We start from the raw sequence: 17,390 nt of genomic DNA on the forward strand, positions 1-17,390 counted from the left end.
TGGCATGCACCTGAGTGCAACCTCCAAAGCCTGGTTCACTCGTTCTGCCTGGACGTTGGTCTGTGGGTGGAAGCCTGAGGACAGACTACAGGTGGCCCCAATGAGTTTGCAGAAAGCCCTCCAGAATTGCGCAGTGAACTGAGGACCCTGGTCAGAAACGATGTCAGTGGGCAGTCCATGTAAACGGAAAATGTGCTGGTTGAGTAGTTCAGCAGTTTCTTTGGCTGAGGAGAGCTTGGGCAGAGGGATGAAATGAACGGTCTTGGAGAAACAGTCAATGACAGTGAGAATGCATGTGTTGCCACCTGAGTTGGGGAGTCCTGTGATGAAGTCCAGGGTGATGTGAGACCAAGGTCGATGTGGAGTCGGGAGGGGTCTTAGCAAGCCGGCAGGGGGTCAATTGGCTGTCTTGTTCCGGGAGCATGTGTCGCAGGCAGCCACGAGCTCCTGGACGTCTTCCTTGATGGATGGCCACCAAAAGTGCTGCTGGATGAGTGCCAGGGTTCAGGTGGCTCCCAGATGACAGGCCAGCTTGGAGCCATGACCCCACTGCAGCACCTGGGTTCGCACAGGACAGGGAACAAACAGATGGTTAGGAGGAATGTTGTTGGGGTTACCTTCACCAGGATCTTGCACCAGGGCCTTCTGCACAAGCGTCTCAACCTCTAGAATGGCAGCTCCCACCAGGCAGCGTGGAGGAAGGATGGTCTCGGGCGGCTTGGACTCCTCTTGGTGGGAGGAGAACATCCTGGACAGGACATCGGGTTTGCCGTTCTTGGAGCCTGGGTGATAGGAAAGCGTGAAGTTGACCCGGAAGAAGAAGAGAGACCAACGGGCTTGACGGGAATTAAGGCGTTTAGCGGACTTGAGGTACTCCAGATTCTTATGGTCAGTCCAGACTAGGAAGGGCAACTCCGACCCCTCGAGCCAGTGCCTTCACTCCTCCAAGGCTAGTTTAACAGCCAGTAGTTCTCGGTCGCCGATGTCGTAATTCTGTTCGGCTGGCAATAGCCAGCGGGAGAAGAAGGAGCATGGGTGGACCTTGTCATCACTGGCCCTCTGGGAAAGTATAGCTCTGACCCCTGACTCGGAAGCATCAACCTCGATAATAAACTGCTTGGTTGGATCAGGTATGGTGAGAATGGGTGCTGTGGTAAACCTGTACTTGAGCATGGAAAAGGCTTTCTCTGCTTCCTCCCCCCACTTGAACTGGGTCTTGGTCGAGCTCAGGGCTGAGAGAGGTCCGGCCACCTTGGTGAAGTTGCGAATGAAGCACCTGTAGAAGTTGACAAATCCTATGAAGCACTGGAGCTCTCGTCTCGAAGATGGGGTGGGCCAATTGGCAACTGCCTCGAGCTTGAGGGGGTCCATCTGGATCCTTGCCGGGGAAATGATGAATCCCAGAAACGAGACAGAGCTCTGGTGAAATTCGCTCTTTCCTGCCTTGATAAACAACTTGTTCTCTAGCAGGCGCTGGAGGACCTGCCGGATGTGACCCCGATGTTCCTCCAGGGAGCGGGAGAAGATCAAGATGTCATCCAGGTACACGAAAATGAAGATGTTTAGGAAGTCCCTTAAGATGTCATTAACGAGTGCCTGGAAGACTGCGGGCACGTTGGTCAGGCCGAAAGGGACCACAAGGTACTCATTGTGACCAGTGGTGGTGTTAAAGGCTGTCTTCCACTCGTCCCCCTCCCTGATCCTGACAAGATGGTATGCATTGCGTAGATCTAGCTTGATGAATACCTTGGCTCCCTGGAGTAGTTCAAAGGCCATGGTCATGAGCAGTAGTGGGTAGCAGTTCTTGACCGTGATGGCGTTGAGACCCCGATAGTCAATGCAGGGGCGGAGTGACTTGTCCTTCTTTTCGACGAAGAAGAACAATGCCCCTGCTGGGGAGGAGGAAGGGCAGATGATCCCAGGTGCCAGCGATTCGGTGATGTACTTTTCCATGGCTTGTCTTTCGGTGGGAGAAAGAGAGTAGAGGCGTCCCTTGGATGGCGCTGTCCCAGGCAGGAGGTCAATACCATGGTCGTAGGGTCTGTGAGGAGGGAGGGACACTGCTCGGGTCTTACTGAAAACTACCTTAAGGTACAGATATTCTGGAGGCACGCGAGAGAGGTCGGGAAACTCGCTGGCTGAGGGCTGTGGTGGTTTGGTGGGAGGCAGAGCAGAGTTCAGACAGGAGGTCAGGCAGGAAGAACTCCAGCCTAGGATGGTGTTATTAGTCCAGTTAAGGTGGGGATTGTGCTGCATTAACCATGGTAATCCTAGGACGATGGGTACGTGGGGGTTGTTCATAATGTGAAGCTGGATGGTTTCTGAGTGGTTACCAGAAATCCTTAGGGTGAGGGGGCGGTAAGGTGGGTGATGCTGGTCAAGCCGGTGCCATTGAGTGTCAGGACAGTGAGAGGGACGTCAAGAGCAAGTAGCTGGATTCCCAGACGCTTGGCAGTGGCGGAGCAGATCAGGTTCCTGTCCGCCCCAGAGTCGACGAGGGCCTGGAGGTGGTGGTGATGGTTGTCACGGATAATGATGACAGGAAGTAACGGACGATTAGCGGGGGACTGGTTCCGAGCATTGCCCACCAAGGCCCCTTGATTCACTGGTGGGCTCGTCCCTTTAGCGGGCAGGCTTGGAAGATGTGTCCCAGCTGACCGCAGTAGAAGCAGGCCCCCGTGCTCCGCCGGTGATGTCGTTCCTCCGCTGACACCCAAATCCGGTCTACATGCATGGGTTCGACAGACGCGGCAGGAGGTGGAGAGGAGGTGAGTCTGGGGCGGTTCTTCTCTCCTCTGTTGCTGGATCTGAGCGTTGATGCGGTTCGCGAGGTCCATGAGGCTGGAGAGGTCTGACGGCAGTTCCCGCGATATCAATTCATCCTTGATGGCGTCGGACAAGCCATGCAGGAACACGTTGATCTGGGTGTTCTCGTTCCAACCGCATGAAGCTGCCAACGTCCGGAACTTGATGGCGTAATCCGAGGTAGACTGGGACCCCTGCCGCAGCTCCATGAGCTCTCTGGCCGCCTCCTGGCCAGACAGAGAATGGTCAAAAGTTTGCCTCATCTCCCCGGAGAAATCCTTGAAACAGGAACAAAAGGGTGCATCTGTGTCCCAGACCGCTGTTCCCCACTCTCTGGCCTTGCCGGTGAGGTGCGTGATTATATATGCTACCCGGGAGCATTCTGTGGGGAAGGCCGGAGGTTGCAGCTCTAGGATCAAAGAGCATTGAGACAAAAACGATCTGCAAGTACCTGGTTCTCCATCATAGGGCTGAGGTGCTGGAAGTCTCGGTTTGTGGAGAAAGGCGGTGGCAGGAGCTGAAGCAGGAGACGACTGAGCAGGGGTAGGCACGGCTTGACAGTGCTGCATCTGCGTGGTGAGAGGTTGAGTGCATTGGACAGGGTGGTGAGGTTCTGGGTAATTTGTTGTAGGTCTTGTTGGTGGGTCCCGAGGAGAGTCCCTTGCTGCTGGATGGCCATTCTCAGATGGGTGAGTTCTGCTGGATTCATGTTGGCCAGAACATACTGTTAGGGTGGGTGGGGGTAAGGTGAAGTTAGGATCCACAAGCAGAACACAGATAGTAATCCAATAAATAATATGATTTAATTCAGGGAAGGAAGGGCGTGGCAAAAAGGTAAACAAACAGGACAAAAAACAAATGGCAAAAATAGTCCGGACAAAATGAGACAAACAACCTGACAAAAACATGAGACAGGCAAAGGCAAAAACGCTGGTGCAAAAAACCATGAACAAGAAAAGACCCTTAGTGCAAGAAACCATGGATCAGAAATAACCCTTAGTGCAAAAAAACACCATGAAACAGAAGAATGCTAGTGCAAAAACCATGAACAAGAAAAAGTCACTAGAGAGAATAACCTGTGCAAGAGTGGCACAGAAACAGCTAAAGAAGCAAATGAGATGTTCAGGCAAAGTCTGAGTCTGAGAACGGCTTATTTATATACAGCATTGAAAACCAGGAAGTGAATACGGGTGGGGAGGAATTCCTGTCCCGGATCGGCACTGGCGTGAGAGATCCGTAATCTCTGGAGTGGATGTCCGAGGTGGAGCATGACATTCTCAATGTTCAACAGCCTCAAATGAGCTAGATAACCACTGTACATACCCTACATACAGTTTTAAAGTCACTTATGGGCTTTGTTGTGCATAATTCAGCATCTGTCATATAATTGTACTAAGATAGTGTGTTGTGAGAGCTATGTGCATGTATTACTAACATTTGGATGGAATGAGCTGCATGCTTGGTTAGTAACATTAGTTGATCATAAAGGGAAACACATATCTTAAAACTGTGATCTTAAAAGTGGCAATGGCATTATTCCCTTTACATCTTCAGTCAAGCTATCCAACAATCTTTTTTTCGCCAGTTTTTGTCCATTTCATATCCTAGTTGTACATTTCATTATTGGAATGTCTATATGAATGTTATCAGGGAAAATTGTACTTGCTTGTTATAGCTAGCTACTCACATGAATAATACAGCATAAATACTAAAAATTGGTCTGCATGAGCCTTACAAACCCCAAAGCCCTTTATTCACAGATTGCTCTGTAAATACATTATCAACAAAATACTGCTTACCTCCTTCTGCTTCGACTGGGAGGGGGGCTGAGGGAGGGTTTCCTAATCCTGAGGCTGCATCTGTGCATGTTGAGGGCAGACCTCATTAGTGAACAAGCTAGTTATTAGCATGCATCTTAACCTAGCTGGTGCACTAGCTGTATAGTGGACTTATAAATTCACTGAACTCATCTCATCTCATTATCTCTAGCCGCATTATCCTGTTCTACAGGGTCACAGGCAAGCTGAAGCCTATCCCAACTGACTACGGGCAAAAGGCAGGGTACACCCTGGACAAGTCGCCAGGTCATCACAGGGCTGACACATAGACACAGACAACCATTCACACTCACATTCACACCTACGGTCAATTTAGAGTCACCAGTTAACCTAACCTGCATGTCTTTGGACTGTGGGGGAAACCGGAGCACCCAGAGGAAATCCACGCGGACACGGGGAGAACATGCAAACTCCGCACAGAAAGGCCCTCGTCGGCCACGGGGCTCGAACCCGGACCTTCTTGCTGTGAGGCGACAGCACTAACCACTACACCACCGTGCCGCCTTCACTGAACTCTTTGCAGACCAAAATTATACTCATTACTCATCTCATTTTCAGTGGCAATAAAGGTGACCTATGAAATATTTAAGTAAAACGACACTGCACTGTAAATTAAGTTGTTAGCTTGATCATCCAAGCCATGGTTAAACTCCAATAATAATATTCTGTAACATTAATGTCAGCATGTTAGGACCCAAGGACGTGACCCAATGGGCTTCATGGGCAGCTGTCCAGGGACTCGGCCACGAGGGGGCCTCGGAAGTAGCGAGATCGGAAAATATGAAACAATATTTTCAGAAGTTTTGATCATATTGATAACATTTTTGATGCATTTCGCCACCTGTAAGGAAGCCCACCTTGTCCCATCGCATAAATCACCCGTCATTGTCAATATGATCACTGTCCACCATGTCTTCACACGCTATGCCAGCTTGAGTTCAATGATTTAATTAATGACTTTGCTTTCCAGAAAAGTAGGAAAATGCGCTTGTAAGTTGACCCATGGCTGTCAAACTGAATGCGCAAAGCTGTGTGCCACTGCTGTTTGGGACATTACATGTGTGAAAGGATGAAATGTTTCACACAGCCTAACGTTTTGAGATTTATTTCTGAGAAGCAAGATATTTTTCTTTCTTTGTTATCGCTCTTTGTTTTCACAAGTTAAAAGTCGCCTGGATTCCAAAATGAAAACGAACGGTTATATACCAAATGAATGTTCTTGTTCTGAATACTAAAGAAACTGTTGTAGGCCTAGGTTATGTTCTTGACATGTTGTTCATTGACTCACTCATTCAAAGGCTTCTTGAGGCTAAACTTTAGTTAACCAGACTTGTTAACCGTGATGTCTGATGGATTTTTTCACCATGCAATTGCCTATTTCACCATTGCTTTTTCTCGATTAAATAGGTGTTGATGGATATAAAGTTTTATCGTTCAATAGTATTTCTAATTGTGCCACTGTCATTATTTAAGTTTCTGTGTCTAGTTAGACAGGCACGTCTGAGGGGGTGAATTTGCTGAGCGCAGTATTGACAACAGGCGGGGGTGGGGCCTCGGGGGTGTGTCTGCCCAGGGCCTCGGCAAGGGTTAACGCGGCCCTGCCCCCACCCACACTAACGGCACCCCTGGTCGCAGATGGGAGCAAGATTGCAGTCAGTGAGTGGTGCAGCTTTCATTGTATTGTCTTTGTATGACCACGTGATGGCGCAAGAATGCAGTTTTAAACCGAGTCTATGACGAAGCAAAATGCTTCACCTCACCGTAGAACTAGACATCAGTTGCACTTCGAAAAGCACAGAACAGTGGCGTAAGAAGCTCGCCGCGGGCCCCGGTGCGACGTGTGGAATACGGGCCCCCTAGTGGGCATAGTGACACTTAAGGGAGAATTTAACATAATGGGTGCCTACAATCCTCAAGGACCAGAAGTACAGAAGTAGTTTATATTATTGTAAATAAAACACACTCCACAATATTGAATCAATGATATGGGAAAACTTTCCAAATCATTTTATTAATATAGTATAGGGCAATCAAATAGGCTAATACTGCATTGACATTAGCGCATGGAAGTAGGCCTAACATTCAAAGTGCTGAAACCTCACCTTCTGCTGAAACCGCAAGCTAGATAGGCTACAGCTTAAACACGAACTTCGCAGAAACTATACACATGTGCAGAAACAAAGAAAACAAATTTTCATATACCCTCAGTGTGCATGAATCACTAGAAGGCCATCTTACGAGCCTTACGTTGTGCAAAATCATCAACGATGTCCCCAATATTTAATTCTCTAGCTCTCGTGTTTTCAATAGACAGTATAGCTAATCCACTGAGCCTCTCCTGTCCCATGCTGCTCCTTAGGTAGGTCTTAATAAGTTTGAGTTTGGAAAAAGATCGCTCAGCTGTTGCCACAGTCACAGGTAATGTCAGAAACAGCATGAGCGCAGTACACACTTCCCCGAATGTGGATGTTACAGTGTCATAATCCACCACAAGCATTTTGGCCAGTTGTAAAATTGATGTCTTTTGTGCAATCTCTGATTTAAAACAAGACCTAAATGAAAGGAGTTGAGTTGGGAACGTTGGTGCAATGTCCCTGGCATAAAAGTCGGACAAACGTTTCGCTTTTTCAAGCAGGTCAACATCACCTGCCAGCTGAAGGGTGGTAGGACGCAAAGCCTCAAACAAACGACAAGTTTCCCGCATACTTGTAAATCTTTGAGAGAGTTGTGTGATTATTATGTCCAGAGTGGCATTAAAAATATGCACTCTGAAATAACTCTCTACGTCGGTAAAACGCTGAGCTTACCTGTTGCACGGTTCTTCACAGTTGCTAGTGCTAGGCGTAGGTGTTGATGTTCTGTTCTCACTGCTCTTGGTGAATCCAAATTTGTCCAATTTCGGCAGTTTTGCCACCCTTTCCTGTTCTTCCCTACGCTCCTGCTGCTTCTTGGAGCTGCTTTTGTGTTTGAAGGGCATTGTTTCGCTTGCAACGATAATGGAAATATGCAGCCATCAAAGATACTGAGATCAGTCTACCTGGATCAGCCTACCCAGAATTCCTTGTAATCTCAATACTGTGGAAACAAAGTTACTTTTGCGAAATAGAGTGACAACAAAGACCTATTATCATTTTATGTAGCGTTTATTTGATGGATTTGTAAAAAAAAAAATCCGCAACGGGCCCCCCGACGGTCACGGGCCCAGTTGCGGCTGAACCAGCTGAACCTGCTATAGTTACGTGCCTGGCACAGAACGTCTTTGTGTAGGTTAATTGTTTCTCACAAATAGTTATTTAAAAAGCAGAATATGTACAAGTGACATTTTCAGAAGCTGATAATGTTTCGCAAACAGAGGATATTACACGATGACGTGAAGATATGAAGTTTATCTCCGAGTAGTGAACATATTCATGAGTCAGCGAAGCGAACAAGTGAAAATATTTTCAACACAAGAAGATAAACGTCATTTATTTTTTCGCAGTCCGGTTTCCATCAAATCCTGCGCTCTGATTGGCTGGCGAGCGGGTCCGTATCCTAAAAAACGGACCCCAGTTACAGACCTCTGGCGACTCGCTCATTCACAACAACAACAACAACACTCACATTCACACCTACGGTCAATTTAGAGTCACCAGTTAACCTAACCTGCATGTCTTTGGACTGTGGGGGAAACCGGAGCACCCGGAGGAAACCCACGCGGACACGGGGAGAACATGCAAACTCCACACAGAAAGGCCCTCGCCGGCCCCCGGGCTCGAACCCAGGACCTTCTTGCTGTGAGGCGACAGAGCTAACCACTACACCACCGTGCCGCCTAGATTTATTTATAAGGTTATCAAAAATCTTATAAATTTTCGCCAGCATTTCTCAGGAGAATAGCATTAATTTTACAGCATGGATAGCGATAACGACAGTGTTCACAGCGAAAGCGAGTTTTACTACCCTGAGGAAGAAGAAATAAAAGAAAACATTTCAGGAGAAAGCTAAAAACCTGTAACTGTTGCTAATGCCGAGCAAAAACATGGCTGAATCCTGAATGACTCAATTTTGTATAAATAGGGGACTACATACAGTGGTGCTTGAAAGTTTGTGAACCCTTTAGAATTTTCTATATTTCTGCATAAATATGACCTAAAACATCATCGGATTTTCACACAAGTCCTAAAAGTAGATAAAGAGAACCCAGTTAAATAAATGAGACAAAAATATTATACTTGGTCATTTATTTATTGAGGAAAATTATCCAATATTATATATCTGTGAGTGGCAAAAGTATGTGAACCTTTGCTTTCAATATCTGGTGTGACCCCCTTGTGCAGCAATAACTGCAACTAAATGTTTCAGATAACTGTTGATCAGTCCTGCACATCGGCTTGGAGGAATTTTAGCCCATTCCTCTGTACAGAACAGCTTCAACTCCGGGATGCTGGTGGGTTTCCTCACATGACCTGCTCGCTTCAGGTCCTTCCACAACATTTCCATTGGATTAAGGTCAGGACTTTGACTTGGCCATTCCAAAACATTAACTTTATTCTTCTTTAACCATTCTTTGGTAGAACGACTTGTGTGCTTGCGGTCGTTGTCTTGCTGCATGACCCACCTTCTCTTGAGATTCAGTTCATGGACAGATGTCCTGACAGTTTCCTTTAGAATTTGCTGGTATAATTCAGAATTCATTGTTCCATTAATGATGGCAAGCCGTCCTGGCTCAGCTGCAGCAAAACAGGCCCAAACCATGATACTACCACCACCATGTTTCACAGATGGGATAAGGTTCTTATGCTGGAATGCAGTGTTTTCCTTTCTCCAAACATAACACTTCTCATTTAAACCAAAAAGTTCTATTTGGTCTCATCCATCCACAAAACATGTTTCCAATAGCCTTCTGGCTTGTCCACGTGATCTTTAGCAAACTGCAGACGAGCAGCAATGTTCTTTTTGGAGAGCAGTGGCTTTCTCCTTGCAACCCTGCCATGCACACCATTGTTGTTCAGTGTTCTCCTGATGGTGGACTCATGAACATTAACGTTAGCCAATGTGAGAGAGGCCTTCAGTTGCTTAGAAGTTACCCTGGGGTCCTTTGTGACCTCACCGACTATTATACGCCTTGTTCTTGGAGTGATCTTTGTTGGTCTACCACTCCTGGGGAGGGTAACAATGGTCTTGAATTTCCTCCATTTGTACACAATCTGTCTGACTGTGGATTGGTGTAGTCCAAACTCTTTAGAGATGGTTTTATAACCTTTTTCAGCCTGATGAGCATCAACAACGCTTTTTTCTGAGGTCCTCAGAAATCTCCTTTGTTTGTGCCATGATACACTTCCACAAACATGTGTTGTGAAGATCAGACTTTGATAGATCCCTGTTCTTTAAATAAAACAGGATGCCCACTCACTCCTCATTGTCATCCCATTGATTGAAAACACCTGACTTTAATTTCAGCTTCAAATTAACTGCTAATCTCAGAGGTTCACATACTTTTGTCACTCACAGATATGTAACACTGGATGAGTTTCCTCAATAAATAAATGACCAAGTATAATATTTTTGTCTCATTTGTTTAACTGGGTTCTCTTTATCTACTTTTAGGACTTATGTGAAAATCTGATGATGTTTTAGGTCATATTTGTATAGAAATATAGAAAATTCTAAAGGGTTCACAAACTTTCAAGCACCACTGTAGGTGGCAAAATGTAGGTTTTTTTTCCCTGCCATGGAAGTGCACTTGTATACCGAGGAGGAAGCAATTTGCATTACAGCCGTGAATGAGGATTCAAAATGGCGGCTCGGCTTTTTTTTTTTTAAAGATTTTTTTTGGGCTTTTTTCACCTTTATTGGATAGGACAGTGTAGAGACAGGAAATGAGCTGAAGAGAGAGACGGGGAGGGATCAGGAAATGACCTCGGGTCGGAATCGAGCCCGGGTCCCCGGATTTATGGTATGGCGCCTTAGGCGACTTGGTTTTCCCTTTCGGGCGCTCTCGTTTTCTGTTGAATTTGGTAAAGAAAAAATAAATATATTATTTATCAGCTTAAAAATAATAAATACATATTATACTGAGCATAGTTCAATAAATACAAAGTACTTTGTGTCTGCTGCATCTTTCATTTCTTTTAAATCAAGGTTGAATACTTTCTTCTTTGCCGCTGCCTTTTATTAAATCAAATTTGAGGATTTTGATGAATTCCTTGCTCTGCACTGTAACTTTTATTCTTGTATTTTATGTCACATTCTATTTTAGCTTACTTTCTATTCTTTGACTATTTTTAATTGTACTTGAATGTCCGTTTATAATGTGTTTCTTCCTCTGTCCATTCACTCCCAAGAAACTACAATATTATTGCCATTTTCGCACCACAACTTATAAATTTGTCTTGTGCCCCTTGTCATAAGGAAAAACAAACTACTGCTGCATGGTCCACTATGTCATGAGTAGTGAGTGATTTCAGACACAGGGTGGGAATGACATCATCAGAGTGAACTATATATTCTGTACTTATTGACTGAGTAGGTGGGAATCCAGCCACTGGGGGTGCATAAGCGTAATACATGAAAATCCCTCACCTTTTGGCGAAATTCGCCGTTTTGAAACCAAAATGGGTGACCTACGTGAATCGTGTAGATCCGATGAGAAAAAAATTGGGGGGGGGGGGGGGGCAAGGAGGTCTCTTCGCACCCATAGACAGTTCGTGCCGGTTTGCGCCTCCTCCTCCTGCTTTGATATTGATGCCATAGCAACGAGTACATCTCACTGCGAAGGGCAAGCAGCAGCATTTCACACCTCTTTTCCTGCTGGCCAGAGCATGCACACATCAGTCAGGGTGCAGACCAGACCACCAGAAGCTGGATTGAGTCATCGGACTGAATTTCCTACTTTTTTCCAAACTTTCCTGATTGCTATCAAAACAAACAAAAGTTCCGGCTTGATTACGTCAGCGTTCGAAAGAGGGCGCACGCGTCTTTTGACAATCCCTGTGTCCGAAATTGCTCGCTACTCACTATATAGGGCACTGTATAGTGGAGACGCCATTTTGTAGTGCTGTCCATGCTGAAAGAAATCAAAAGTCTCAAATTTGATTTAATAAAAGACAGCAGCAAAGAAGAAAGTATTCAGCCTTGATTTAAAAAGAACTGAAAGCTGCAGGTACTTCCATATCTTGGCAGGCTGAGTGGTATGCTGGGGCACCTCTTGCCAGCAGACCAGGATATCCAGAGGGAACTTGTGCGGTTCAGTGTTGACCTGAACATCCCCAGCTTCAAGGAGGGAGAGAGCATCGTGGAGTGGTGGGGTCATGTCTTCGACAAACCAGACAAGTACCCCTCCCTGGGTGCACTGGTTAAGTGTTGCCTCTCCATCTTTCATGGGCCTAGAGTCCTCATTTAGTCTGATGAATGATGTAATTAATCAAAGGAGTGGCAACATGAATGTGGAAACATTTAATGCAATACAGACGGTCAAGTACACGCTGATGTCCAGGGGGAAGACAGCTATGCAGCTCTTTAGAATGGAGGACGTGAAGTTTGGGGAAGTGGACAGAACATTGTGCAAGAACATTAACTCTGCAGCAGCCACATACAAACACCAGCAGAGGGTGAACAAGGAGGAAAAGCAGCAGAGCAAGTATGGCTCTCAAGCAACTTGCAGTGCTCAGCAGGCCAAGAAACAGACTGCTGAAGGAGAGAAGCGGGCAAGGCTGAAACATGTGGCAACTCAGCCAAAGCGGGCCATGGAGACACTGGTGGTCCAGGCAAATAAAAGGGAAAAAAGATCACTATTCCTTGTGTGTTCTCCACTTTCTTCATTCTATTATTCACATTTTTTTTTCCAGGGCATAATTTCACTATAACTACATGTATTTGAATTTGTGTTTGTACTGTATGTCCTTGTGCAAATGTCAATACAGTATACTTAGTAAGGACGCTATAATATTGATTCTGAGGGAGGACCCCGCAAACAAAATAAAACAACACCAGAGGCCACATCACCACTCGCGCACCCTTCTCACCTTTTTCACCCCTGACCTGTTTTCATGCCTTGGTGTCGGTCACAAGCCTGGATAAACTGGAGAGGGTTGCGTCAGGAAGGGCATCTGGCATAAAACTGTGCCAAATCTAACATGCAGAATGGAAAGAGAAATACCATACCGGATTGGTCGGGGCCCGGGTTAACAACGACCACCTCTGGTACTGTTGGTCAACAGGGTGCCGGTGGAAAGTGTGCTACTGTTGCGCCAAAACGGAAAAGGAGAAAGAGAGGGGGGAGGCGTGTTAGGAGAGAGCATGAAAGATGGAAGGGAAGGAGCTTAGAATTGAGGGTAGGAACACTGAATGTGGGAACATTGACTGGCAGAGCGAGAGAGTTAGCAGGTATGATGGAAAGAAGGAAGTTGGACATTTTGTGTGTGCAGGAGACGAGGTGGAAAGGAAGCAAGGCCAAGAACATTGGAGATGAATGCAAGTTGTTTTATTATGGAGTCAATGGAAAGAGAAATGGTGTTGGTATTGTTTTGAGGGGAGAGTTGGTCAACAGTGTGATTGATGTGAAGAGGGTGTCAGATAGAGTGATAGGCACGAAGTTGGAGATTCAAGGAGTGGTAATCAATGTTGTGTGTGCGTATGCCCCACAGGTTGGACATGAGAATGAAGAGAAAGAGTCTTTCTGGGAAAAGATGGATGAAGTGGTAGAAAGTATACCGAGGGAGGAGCGCGTGCTGATAGGAGCAGATTTCAATGGACATGTTGGCGAGGGCAACAGAGGAGATGAGGGCATGATGGGCAGATATGGTATAAGAGAGAGAAATGTGGAAGGGCAAATGGTGGTTGATTTTTCAAAGAGGGTGAATTTGGCAATAGTCAATACATACTTCGAGAAGAAAGAGCAGCACAGGGTGACGTTTAAGAGTGGAGGAAGATCTACACAGGTGGACTACATACTCTGCAGAAAGGGTAACCTGAAGGAGATTGGAGACTGTAAAGTGATGGCAGGGGAGAGTGTACCTAGACAACATCAAGTGGTCGTGTGCAGGATGAGCTTGAAAGTGAAAAAGAGAAAGCGTGAAATAGTGGAGCCAAAGATTAAGTGGTGGAAACTAAAAGAGGTTGAACATCAGAAGGAGTTTAGGGAAGAAATGAGACGAGCATTGAGTGGTAATGGAAGTCTGCCAGAAGATTGGAATACTACTGCTGTACTAGTAAGAGAGGCAGCAAGGAAGGTGCTAGGGTGGTCATCAGGAAGGAGGAAGGAAGACAAGGATACATGGTGGTGGAACAAAGAAGTGCAGGAAATTATAAAAGAGAAGAGGCTAGCAAAGAAGAATTGGGACGATCAGAGAGACAAGGAAAGCAGGCGGTTATACAGAGAGACGAGACAGAAGGCAAAAAGAGTGGTAGCGAAGGTGAAAGCAGATGCATACCAGGAGTTGTATGAAAGACTGGAGACCAAAGAAGGAGAGAAAGACCTGTACAGACTAGCTAAGCAGAGAAACAGGGAAGTGAGGGATGTACAGCAGGTAAGAGTGATGAAAGATGTAAATGGAAATGTGCTGACAAACAAAAAGAGTGTATTAAGAAGGTGGAAAGAGTACTTTGAAGATTTATTAAATGAGGAGAATTCAAGAGAGAAAAGGTCAGATTCATTGGAGACAGCAAATCAGGAAGCAGAGTTGGTTAGTAAGGATGAGGTGAGGGCAGCCATGAAAAAAAATGAAGACTGGGAAAGCAGTCGGACCAGATGGTATCCCGATTGAGGCTTGGAGATGTTTGGGTGAAATGGCTGTGGAGTTCCTAACGAGATTGTTTAATAAGATCCTAGAGAACGAGAAAATGCCAAATGAATGGAGAAAGAGTGTGTTAGTCCCAATATACAAGAATAAGGGAGATGTACAGAGCTGCAGTAATTACAGAGGGATAAAACTGATGAGCCACACCATAAAGCTATGGGAAAGGGTATTGGAGGCAAGATTGAGAAGAGAGGTAGCAATCTGTGAACAGCAGTATGGGTTTATGCCAAGGAAGAGCACATCGGATGCAATTTTTGCTTTAAGAATGTTAATGGAGAAGTACAGGGAAGGCCAGAGAAAGCTACATTGTGTGTTTGTAGACCTGGAGAAGGCATACGATAGAGTGCCGAGAGATGAGTTATGGTAGTGTATGAGAAAGAGTGGAGTGAATGAGAAGTATATTAGAGTGGTGCAAGACAAGTATGAGAACAGTGAAACAGCAGAGAGGTGTGCAGTTGGAACAACCGAATGGTTCAAGGTGAAGGTGGGACTCCATCAAGGATCTGCTTTGAGTCCTTTTTTGTTTGCCATAGTGATAGATAGCTTGACGGACGAAGTGAGGCAAGAGTCACCATGGAACATGATGTTTGTGGATGATATTGTGATATGTGGTGAAAGTAGAAAGGAGGTTGAGTTGGGTTTGGAGAGATGGAGGTATGCATTGGAACAAAGAGGAATGAAGGTGAGCAGTAGCAAAACAGAATACATGTGCATCAGTGAGAATGGGGATGAGAGTATAGTGAAGATGCAAGGAGTAGACGTAAAGAAAGTTGGTGAATTCAAGTACCTGGGGTCAACTGTGCAGGAAAATGGGGGCTGCGATAGTGAGGTGAGAAAGAGAGTGCAGGCAGGGTGGAGCAGTTGGAGAAGGATATTGGGAGTCATTTGTGATAGGAAAGTCCCAGCAAAAGTGAAAGGTAAGATGTATAAGACAGTAGTGAGACCAGCTGTGATGTATGGATTGGAGACCGTACCCTTAACGAAGAGACAGGAGGCAAAGTTGGAGGTGGCGGAGTTGAGGATGTTAAGGTTTGCAATGGGAGTGGCAAGGTTGGACAGGATAAGGAACGAGCACATCAGAGGGACAGCACATGTGGAGAGCTTGGGAATTAAGCTAAGAGAGATGAGACTGAGATGGTATGGGCACATCCTGAGAAGAGATGCAGAACATGTGGGAAGGACAATGTTGAGGATGGAGCTGCCAGGCAAACAAAAACGAGGAAGGCCAAAGAGGAGATACATGGATGTGGTGAGAGAGGACATGAAAGTGGTAGGTGTGGTAGAGAAGGATGCAGAAGACAGGGATCAATAGAGACGAAAGATCCGCTGTGGCGACCCCTAATCGGGAGCAGCCAAAAGAAGAAGAAGAAGAAGATTGACTGAGTAGGCGGGCTGAACGGGAACATATTTGACTCAAGGTCATGTGCAAGGTCTGTACAAATGAACAAGAGCCAAATATTTTCCCGTGCAGCCAGACCTAACTTAGTCAATAAGCATTTATTCATATGACCTTTTTTAACTAACATACACAGTGGAAAACAATGAACAACAGCTGTCCAATTATCGGCCAATGTCAAACCTCGCCTTTATCTCCAAGATCCTTGAAAAAGCTGTGGCACAGCAGTTATGCGCATATTTACATAGGAATTACATCCATGAAATGTATCAGTCAGGATTTAGACCTCATCATAGCACAGAGACAGCTCTGGTTAAAGTAGTAAACGACCTACTGTTGGCATCTGATCAGGGCTGTGTCTCGCTGCTTGTGTTGCTTGACGTTAGTGTAGCATTTGATACCATTGATCATTCCATTCCAATGACCTCGGGGTGATTACTGACCCCAGTCTTTCATTCGAAACTCACATTGATAACATTACCCGGATAGCTTTCTTTCATCTCAGAAATATTGCTAAGATAAGAAATTTAATGTCACTACACGACGCAGAAAAACTAGTTCATGCTTTCGTTACTTCAAGGTTGGATTATTTTAATGCCTTACTGTCTGGATGTTCCAGTAAGTGCATAAACAAGCCCCAGTTAGTTCAAAATGCAGCAGCAAGAGTCCTTACTAGAACTAGGAAATATGATCACATCACCCCTGTCTTATCCATACTGCACTGGCTCCCAATCAAATTTCGTATTGATTATAAAATACTATTATTGACCTTCAAAGCACTGAGTGGTCTTGCACCACAGTACCTGAGCAAACTTCTGGTCCTTTATGATCTGCCACGCCTACTTAGATCAAAAGGTGCAGGCTATCTGCTGGTACCTCGTATAGTGAAGGCTACATCAGGGGGCAGAGCCTTTTCTTACAAAGCCCCACAGTTATGGAACAGCCTTCCAAGTAGTGTTCGGGAATCAGACACAGTCTCAGTATTTAAGTCTAGGCTGAAAACATATCTGTTTAGTCAAGCCTTTCGTTAATGGTGCTTATGAGGTAAAGGTGTAGATCTAGAGGGTCCTCAGACATAGTGTTTTGGTAAACTGGGATGTATGGATGCTGTCCGTCCCCCACTCGCTTGCTCACTCGAGTTTGTTGATGGTGTAGTGGCTGGCTGCTTTATGTCCCGGGGCTCCCTCATGCCTGTGTTACCTTCTGGCTCTCTCCTTTTAGTTATGCTGTCATAGTTAGTTTTGCCGGAGTCCCTGCTTGTACTCAGCGCAAAATGTATACTGTTCCTACTTATTCAGGTGACATTGGGCATACCTAACAAGCTGTGTTTTCTCTCTCTTCTCTCCCCCTCCTTCCAATCTGTCCCTCTGAGTTACATGTCAATCCTGGGATCGAGGTGCTGACCTCTTCTGCTCCTCGGACCTGCCTGATCCATCCTGATGCCCTATGTCTGTTTGGAGTCTCATCATATCGCTCCTGTGGAGGACGACCCCATATGAACAGTTGAAAGTCACACTTGGAAGACACTCTGGACACTTACAGTGAGGACTGGTTCTCTTTTGGGTCTGGTTC

Source organism: Neoarius graeffei, chromosome 10, assembly GCF_027579695.1.
Source record: "Neoarius graeffei isolate fNeoGra1 chromosome 10, fNeoGra1.pri, whole genome shotgun sequence".
Taxonomy (NCBI): Eukaryota; Metazoa; Chordata; class Actinopteri; order Siluriformes; family Ariidae; genus Neoarius; species Neoarius graeffei.